The sequence below is a fragment of the Vigna umbellata genome, chromosome 7 (assembly GCF_029865625.1).
Source record: "Vigna umbellata cultivar VRB3 chromosome 7, Vumbellata_1.0, whole genome shotgun sequence".
NCBI classification, from domain to species: domain Eukaryota; kingdom Viridiplantae; phylum Streptophyta; class Magnoliopsida; order Fabales; family Fabaceae; genus Vigna; species Vigna umbellata.
The window spans coordinates 45,915,540-45,924,879 of NC_142171.1; the positions used below are offsets into that span (position 1 = coordinate 45,915,540).

Below are 9,340 nucleotides of genomic sequence, written 5' to 3' on the forward strand. Positions count from 1 at the left end.
TCGGCGTTAAAATTGATAACGTTGAACTTACTATGGATGTGAGGTGTGCAAGAAATATCGTCATGGCAGCCAAGGTTTCTTTTCCATCCAAGAATAGGGAAAACTTGGGGTTCCCTCTTCATCACGGCAGCCATGTGCCTCTACCCCGAACAGGATCAATGCTGCTCCTCCTGGCCGGCCAAGCACGTCATTGGCAACAACGCCAACGTCGGAAGCGTTGTCACCCTTCACGACCCTCCTCCTTTGTTTCTGTTTTTTGGAATGATGATGGATAGTAGGGATGTGGGAGAAGAATTGGTGCAAGAAGGGTAAAGTTGTGTAGCTTATAAAACTCGTTGCACACCTGCAAAATTCAACAATCCAATAGATACAACAAGGCTAGCACTTGCAATTGAAATTTCAATTAAGCAAAAATGAGTATATGAGCGTAAGTGCAGCAACTCATGTTCTAAAACTGAATTTGATGTTGTATCACTGTCGTATATTACTTTGTTGTATCAGCTTTCAAAAACAAGTTTTTTCGCACAAGCAACAAGATCATCAGTTCAATAGTATCAAACAACATGTAATATAAGGAGGGTTTGCCTAATTAATCACAATTAATGAACCAAACTGGTCAAAACAGATTGCACAACTATCCAAAACCAGATAACTAAAAGGCTTAAGAAATCTGAAATGGTCAATTGTGGTTAGTTTCAATTCTCCATTTGATCAACATTTACCCCTGTGAATGTCAATTAAATCAAAGGCTGCACAAATTTAAGTAATTAGCACAATTTAGATTTAGGAAAGAACTTTTTCAGCAATTGAAATATAGTGCAGAGTTTCTCTTGGCCCAAAGCTATTTGGCTTCATGTGCATTCACTCAAATCTCACTTCCTGTACTGTTTCAAGTGTTTTATCTCCACTAGCAACTTTCTTTTAAATGATAGATACTCAATCTCACCATCACTCAACTGTTTGGCTTGCATCTCAAAATTTGGCTAGTGAAGTTGCCAAAATTTTCACTGTTTTTCTTATTAAAATGTTGCTGGAACAGTGGCAATTTCACTTGCTGGTCAGCACTCTCATGCTACCATTCAACCCCCTCTCCACTCCCTAAAATGCTACCTTGGTAGCGATGGTTACTGAGGCTTTGAAACTCCAATATGACATCACAACACCAATGAATTCAGCCAACAAAAACACCAAATAGAAGTAAATTTACTACACCAAAGTTCTCAGCATCACAGATTTGGAATGGACATTCCAGAGGTCAAGAAATTCAAAATCAAATGATGTTAGCAGTTGAACAATAGTAGGGACACAAAAGGAACCTAATAAATGTACTAGAATGGATTAAACAAGCAAAGAAATCAAAATCGCAGATCAAAACACATCCAGAATCCAACTGTTTGATATTTTGCAAAGTGTTTGATAAAATGCCCAAATGAATTTCAGATTTTGAATTTGAGTTTTAGGGCCTCTAATATGGATTGCAAGGTTCTATACGCTTTCTATCACTTGATTATACTTCTTTTGATCATTTAATTTTGATCTAAACACTAAACTAGCTTTTTTCACAATCTAGAAATGAATTTGAAGAAGAAATACCAAACAATGGCTGGAATAATTATTATGCACTAGAAAAATGTCCCTAGTTTGGTGGTTTAACACTCAATTTCGTATGGAAGTGATTCAAAAGCACAATTGACTGTTTAAGAAACTTTCTTTAATGATTTGAAATGTGTCTAAACTCTGAAATGAGTTATAAATCGCTTGCAACTCAAAATCAGTACTCCATTTACATTTTTTTAACCCAAAAAGTGATGGTTTAGAAAGCAAATTTGCACATAGGCCATAATATGATTAAATGAACTGTGCTAGCAAGTTTCACACATGAAATTAAACTTGTTCAAGCTTTTCAACAACACAGAAACAACATAAACCGAAATCACACCTTGCTATGGCCAATTATGTAGTAAAAAAATTCCATCACACCACCAAAATCAGGTTTCCAAGAATCTAAAGGTTTAAGCAATAGTGAAAATAACTCAAAGAAGTATGAATGCACTGAACTAAGCTAGAATTAGAATGCTTAGTATGACCAAACTCAGAATAGACCAAACAAAAAATATTAGCACGGTGAATTGCTGGAATTAAAAACTGAACAGTGAGATGCTATTAATTGTGAGCAACCAAGTTATGAAAATTGCATTTCATTACTTGCAATGGTCTGCTACACTTTTATCAACCTTCAACAACATCAACCAAGTTTGTATAAAGGCAGGCGTCTTACAAGAAGGAGAAGAGGAGGCCGTTATTGAAGAACAATGATCCCAAGTGCTACTATCTTCACTACTCTTCTTTCGCCCTTCAAAGTAAATTGTAACCTTGGATCTAATCTTTCTCTTCCTACAATTCGTTTTAGTGATTGATGAATTATTTTAAGGTGTAGGTTTGAAGGCTGATGAAAAGTTAATGAATTTGGGATCAAGGAATTTTTTCTATGCTTAAAGCCAACGTCTTCTTCTTGTTATAAGAAAGAGAATATGGCAATTGATTATGCATTTCTCCGGCCACATCAGCAGATGAAACGATGAGCGTGGGGATTTTAGGTGGGGACGGAGGTCAACAGGAGAGAGAAAAAACTGCACAATAGAGGAGAGAAGAAAAAAAATACGCCACATCAGCATGAAGTTAACGTCGTTCACTATAAAAATAACCTATTTTACTAGAGGTTTGTTTATGGGGGTTTTATAAACCCTTACTACTTTCCGCAGTAATAGTTAAAATCCGCAGTTAGATTTTGTATTTTATTTTTTAATAATTTTTTGACACTTTTAAAGCAACCATAATTTTTCTTTTGTCGCGCCTCAAGTTTTCGTTCGCACCTCAAGTCTTTGTTCGCCATTTCTTCTTTAGAAAGTTCGCCTCGACTTCTCCTTTTTCTCTTCGCAGGCTTCACATCTTGCTTTATCCAACCTTCTCGTCTTGATTTTTTCATCTTCACAACCTTCCCTTTCGTTTTCTTTGTTTCACTTTGCAATTCCTAATTTGATATGCAAGCTTCTCTTTCTTTTTCGTTTTTGTTTCTATCCTTTTCTATCTTCGATTTGTTTCTATTTCAGTCGCCATTTTCATTTCCATAAATCATTGAATGTCTCTTTCTATGCATTATTGTGAACCGAAACAACCGGTAGTTGAAGCAACCCCTTGTTTGGCTCCGCGAGTTTTCTAGAGTGGTGCCTCATCAATGGTAGTTCATTTTAATTTGTTTATTGAAGCATTAGCAAATAAGAATTCGTTACTAATAATTTCCAGAATAATTCATTGTTGTTGTTTGTGCAGATTCTAGGGTATTCCCCATTAATATCTTGGGAATTCAATCGACAGAAGTATTCATGATTCGCAATAATGCTAATATGAAAAGATGTATCCTCATCATTTTGAAACTTCTAATTCTTTTTTAGTTTATCTATCATCTACCTAATCTGTCATTTCTATGACTTTGAAGCATCATATATTATGCTAGTTAAAAGGATTCATTTTATTTTTGTGCATGTGTTGTTTGTGTGTTCAGTAGTAGATAGTGCGGTTGCAGCTGTTTGTGCTATATATCATAAAGGCAAGATATTTCATTTACTCATCTTTGAACACACAGTTTGAACACTTTTATCTTCCTTTCAATGTACTGCAATATGCGTTATTTTTTGTACTGTATATCTCTGCATACCATTACAAACACTTCTTATGTAGATCCAGATTATGGTGTTATTGAATCCACAACTTTGAAGTTTAGACAAAGTTAGAATGAGTTTCTAGCTTAGTTGGCATAGTACTTGTCAGAATTAAGGATTTAATTATATTATATTTGTTCTGTGTGTTCTGTTAACCTACTTTTCTCCTTTTTTTTCTCATCAACTGTTTGATTTTCCAATAATATGTAACAGGAAGGGTAAAAGCTATATGCTTTAAAGCTTTTGTTGTTTTTGACTAATGTTTCACCTTGGTAGGTTGGGTTTGTTACTAGTATTTGTTGCACTTGTTTTCTGATAAGATGTGATTGGTGAGTTCCTTCCCATTTAAAGCTACTGTATTTATTTGAAGTTATTGTTTTCTGACATGATGTTTGTTTTCACCTTTGATGTAGCTTGCATTTTCTGTATTTGATAAGAATACAGATCTTGATGTCTTGAACCATCCCATTCTTAATCTGGTTTACTATTTGGTAAGTCAACTTCTTGTATTTCTTTGCCAGGGAATAATGTTTAATTGTTGCATTAAATTTCTCTACTAAACCAATGACTAAAGAAAAACGGGAAAATCCTAACCGATGGGCACCAGCACCAGTTAAGGAGTAAAATAGAAACTTTTCACACAACATAAGATACAAATGCTAACGAGTGGCAACTTGTTAAAATGAGTAAACATCTTAACTAATAATTATATGGATGCATTCTACTTTATACTCCTTGTTACTAACCCAATCAAATTTCTAACTTAGCAATCTCTTATCTACAATTTGTATTATTTGTATACCATGTTTTATTCTTTGATAAATTACCTACAGGAAAGTTATCCACATTGTTGGCCCAAAGTATGCAATTAAGTACCATAATGTTGCAGAGAATGCTTTAAGTCATTGTATTTATATGGAGGCAAAGAACTATCCCTGAGAACTAGCTGCACATGGAGTTATAAGTGAGGTTTTATGTTGTCATGATTTTAGTTTATCAGTTTATTCCTTTTGATGTTGCAAGCTAATGCATGATTTATTAGGAAACCTCATGGGAAGTTGAGAGCGAAATTACTTTTGGGAATTATTACTACATGATCATTGTTGTTTCATTTCTTCCTTACATAAAGTAAATGAAGCACTGATAATAATCTTGTAATTATGTAATATATTGTATATAGGGAAATAATATAGTATATAGAACAGAGTCCACACTTAAACCAATGATCTCAGAAAGGATTATGAGTAGCTTATAACAATCTTCATATTGTTGAATTCTCTTGTCTAGATAAACATCTGCAATTGGATGCTCAGTTGCGTTTATGGGAAAGAAGAAAACATCAGGGAAAAGGATCACTAGTTTTCAGGTTGTTTACTTCTCACTCTTTTTCTCGTTTGGAATTTGCTTTTCTAGGACACCCCCTATACAAAATTATTGAAGGCTGATCATTAATCACATCATATATGATTAGTTTTTGCAGTTTTCACCAACTAACCCTAGGAAATTATTGGTTGCAATTGAAAGAAAGAATGCATGCAGCATCTCAAACTTTCATCTTAAATCTCACTCCATAGGTTAATCCATTTCTCATTTTCATTTGATTTTTTTTAGTTTTTTCCCTTTGTCTTGTTTTTTCTTTTCTGAAAGAAGCTAAGGGTAGTTTGTTGCATGTTCTTTGGTAACACAAATTTTTGTTTTCAGGTGATCAGGTGCAAGTAGAAAGTAGACCAGTATATTGTGCCTATCCTGATTTATGGCCATTTTGGTCTTTCATGGAAAGTTAAAGTTGGTGCAAGAAATATTTTAAAAAGGCACTTCTGCTTTCTGAAATATATTTCAAATTGCATAGGTTATTTGAGTGTATACTTTATTATACAACATCCATTTAAATTCCTCAAATGATGATTACACAGTAAAGCTTAGGGGCATCATGACATTTTTCCTTAAGTATAGTATCTGTTGCTTTGTTTTCTTGATAGAGTTTTCTAGCAGTTGTCCATATGATTTTTTAACTGAATTGATTTAAATGAGTCAAATTGACTTCGAAACGTCATTTGCTCTTTACAGGCAAGATATTAAATGCATTCCAGTGGCTGGTGTATTATCAGGTGCTGTGTTTTCTTTTCTGGCTGCATGATTATTTCAATCATAAATCATGGTTTATAAATAAGTAATTTGTCTAGGAATTTGATTTCATTTTAGTAGGTGCCAAAATGTTTTCCAATCAGTTTGACGACTTCTCTGTCTTTGTTGCCGAGAAGGATGATACCAGAGAATTAAAGGTATCACAAAATATTTAATTGAAATAATAAAAAAAGTGATAACATCCATAGAGAATAGAAAAAAGGGAGAGGCAAAGGTGTAGCATGGAGGAGATACATAGCTCAAAAAATGATGATAGGGTGGTATTATGGATCAAATCAATACCTTGGAAGACTTCTATAATTATGCCAAAAAATGCATTTTATATTAAAGCTTTATGGTCACAAACATATCCACAAGTCTTCTATGTTTCTTCTACTTTCACAACGTGTCAATAAAAAGTTGAATGCTTAATATCTATTGTAAGTTTTCACATTTAATAAACTAGAAAATCACATGTAAGGCCAGTTAAATTTGATAGTGAAATTTTAAAGTTGATAATTAATTGCAAAAGTAGGTGATTTTCAAGATAGTATTCGTATCTTAGGTCCATCAATTGTAAAAGCTTCAAGCTTCAAGGTCTAAACTAGTTATGTTTTCACTATCATAATTGCAGGTTCCTTTGTCTTTGTCATCGTGGCCAAAGTTCCATGCAACAAAAAAACCTGAAGATGATGATGTACATGAATGAATATTTTCTCGGGATTGGGAAACACAGGATGAACTGATACATATGAGAAATTAGGAAGTTTTTCTGGGTTTTCTTCCCAACCAAATGGAACTGAGGCAATTAGCTCAAGAGGAGTTTGAGGGGAGTGGACAACTTAAGAGATCTTTAAAAAATTAGACATTGTTTCTTTTTTAGTAATGTAGTGAACATCTTAGTCATATTTTTAATATTTTAATTTAGTATTGAATATTTTTCCTTTTAATATATCAACAATTAGTTGTATGAATATGTTAATATGTTGAACAATTTGAACAATATAGTTTATTTTATATATAGTATTCAGTTTTAGTTCATATTATTTTATTCTATGTTTGGTTAATAAAACTAATTTTATTATAATCTCATTTTATTACAGTCAAAAACTAGAAAAAAATATGTACACATTTTCGGGGGTTTTTGAAAAACCCTGGCCAGTTTCGGCGATTTTTCCAAAACCCCCGCTAGTTCTGACGGTTTTTCCAAAACTCTCGTTACTTCTGACGGTTTTTCAAAACCCCCGCTAATTCCGGTGGTTTGTCAAAAAACCGTCGGTAATTACTTAGTGACACAGCTTTTTCCAACGATTTTTCTAACTACGGTAACGTATTTTTCGGGGGTTAAAACCGTCGGAAACAGAAAAAATAACCCTTGGTAAAAATCTAAATTTTTGTAGTGGTTGCTGTCCATTTAACGAATAGGACTGAACTCATGCACTTTTCATAACATAGGGATCCAATGTCTTCATTTTAAAAACTGGATACTAAACAAAAATGTACCTCTTAACACTCTTAACATAGGGACAAAGTAAGCATTTAAGCCTATATATAATGATGTTTGTATGAAAAAAGTTTCTATTAAAGAATGATAAACTTTGATTACAACTATAGAATTAGTATAACTAATAATTATTTTTAAAAACTTTAGATCTATTAAGAATATAAATAATTATAAAATGATAATTGTAAGATTCATGAAAAAAATATATATATATATATATATATATATATATATATATATATATATATATATATATATATATATATATATATATATATTTATAGTAGTAAATTTTAGTATTTTATTAGTAATAATACTTTTAATGGATAGAAAAATGTAAATTTTGGATATAAAATTATAGTAATTTTAGAAGGAGAGGTTCAAATTTTTGGTAACTTATTTAGTAAATTTTTTTAAATTGAATAGTAAAAAGTAAATAGTAAATAGTAAAAAGTAAATAGTAAAAATAAATTTTCAGCATTAAGATTCCTTAGCATGGAAGAAATTAGTAGGTAGAAACTAGGATCAGATTTGGTGAGTAAATGATTAAAATATTATTTTTAAATAATATTAAAATAATAAATAATATTAAAATATTAATGAATAGTAAATTTTTTTTACTATAAATAGTCATAGGAGGGAAGGGTATTTGGCACCAAGAAAAGAGGAATCAAGTGAGAGCTTGAGAAATAAAGAAGAAAGAGTTAGGCAGAAATTTTTAGTTGTAAGAAGAGTAGAGGTTCTGAAGGGTTTCGGGGAAACAAATTCGGAGCAGGAGATTAAGTCTGGCATAGAGGTAAGGGGAGCTAATCCTTCTTGTATATGAATTTTATCCATGTTATGATAATGAATATGAGTTATGAGTATGTTAAAATTTTGGTAATGGTAGTTATTTATTCACTTGTATAAATTTAGTTTTCTTGATTATAATTTTCTTATTTTCGAGTTAGTGTGATAAAACTTTTCTTTTAATTATTTTGACCGTTGGATTTAGCTAAAATTTTAATATATGAATCCTAAGACCTATTTCTTCACTTTGACCGTTCGGATTTGTAATTAGAAGTCTGTACTTAGAGAAATAAATCCTGCATGTTTGAGTAAATTAATTACCCCTCTAGATCTGTTACTGAGTCATTTGGGTAAAATATAGATTATGACTTATTTGACCGTTGGATCAAGCTGAAAATTTTATATATGATTACTAAGATTTATTACTACACTTTGACCGATCGGATTTCTAATTGAAAGTCTATGTTTGGAGAAAATAATTTTTAAGTTTTGAAAAATCTGATGAACACTATATTTCTGTTCTTAAGTTATCATGGTAAAAATTTCATATATATTTCATTTACCGTTAGATTGAGCCCAAAATTTAGTATGTAATTCATAACACATATTAAGTCATCTTTACCGTTCAGATTTGTAATTAGATGTCTGTGCTTAGAGAAATTAGTTTCGCATTTTGAGTATAACCGAAAACCACTTAAAATTCTGCACCTGAGTTACCTCGGTAAAACCTCAATATCTATTTAGTTAACCGTTGGATCAACCTCAAATTTTAATATGTAGTTTATAACACATAGTGAATTATTGTGACCGTTCAGATTTGAAATTGGAGTTACAGATTTATAGATATTAATTTCGTATCTTCTCAGGGATCTCAATATTGCTTAATTTCTATTTTTTGATATCTATATTAAATTTCGGTGTTAATATTATATGCTGTTGTCTTAAATCTGTAAATAAGAAATTTGTTAAAAATTAGTTGGGGAACGCTTTGGCTAAGGAAAGATTTGGTACTTAAGTTGTCCATTGTGACGCACCTCTCTTTCCTGGAAGTCTACTCGACAAGTTTTTAACTTAAATCCTATTGAACAGATTATGTACTGTTAAATTATTGTGTAATATATCTTGTTGGAATATATTCAGTTTGTATGATTTCTGAAATAATTGGATTTTATCAGAATTGAATTTATGCATCTGAACATGATTG

At 31.8% G+C, this 9,340-nt stretch overlaps 1 long non-coding RNA gene across 21 annotated transcripts; it reads left to right on the forward strand.

Moving 5' to 3' along the window:
* Positions 1-2,843: 2,843 nt before the first annotated feature.
* LOC148196400 (uncharacterized) lies at positions 2,844-6,813 on the forward strand. 21 transcript variants are annotated; one of them, XR_015780649.1, is made up of 9 exons: positions 2,844-3,238; positions 3,331-4,048; positions 4,133-4,210; positions 4,553-4,683; positions 5,007-5,085; positions 5,200-5,293; positions 5,787-5,827; positions 5,925-6,001; positions 6,478-6,813. It is a non-coding gene; the product is annotated as an uncharacterized LOC148196400 (long non-coding RNA). The 21 variants fall into 21 exon arrangements; XR_015780639.1 differs by adding an exon at positions 5,421-5,530 and having other exon boundaries at positions 2,845-3,238; positions 5,007-5,293; positions 5,922-6,001; XR_015780635.1 differs by adding an exon at positions 5,421-5,530 and having other exon boundaries at positions 2,845-3,238; positions 5,007-5,293.
* The last annotated feature ends 2,527 nt before the right edge of the window (positions 6,814-9,340 follow it).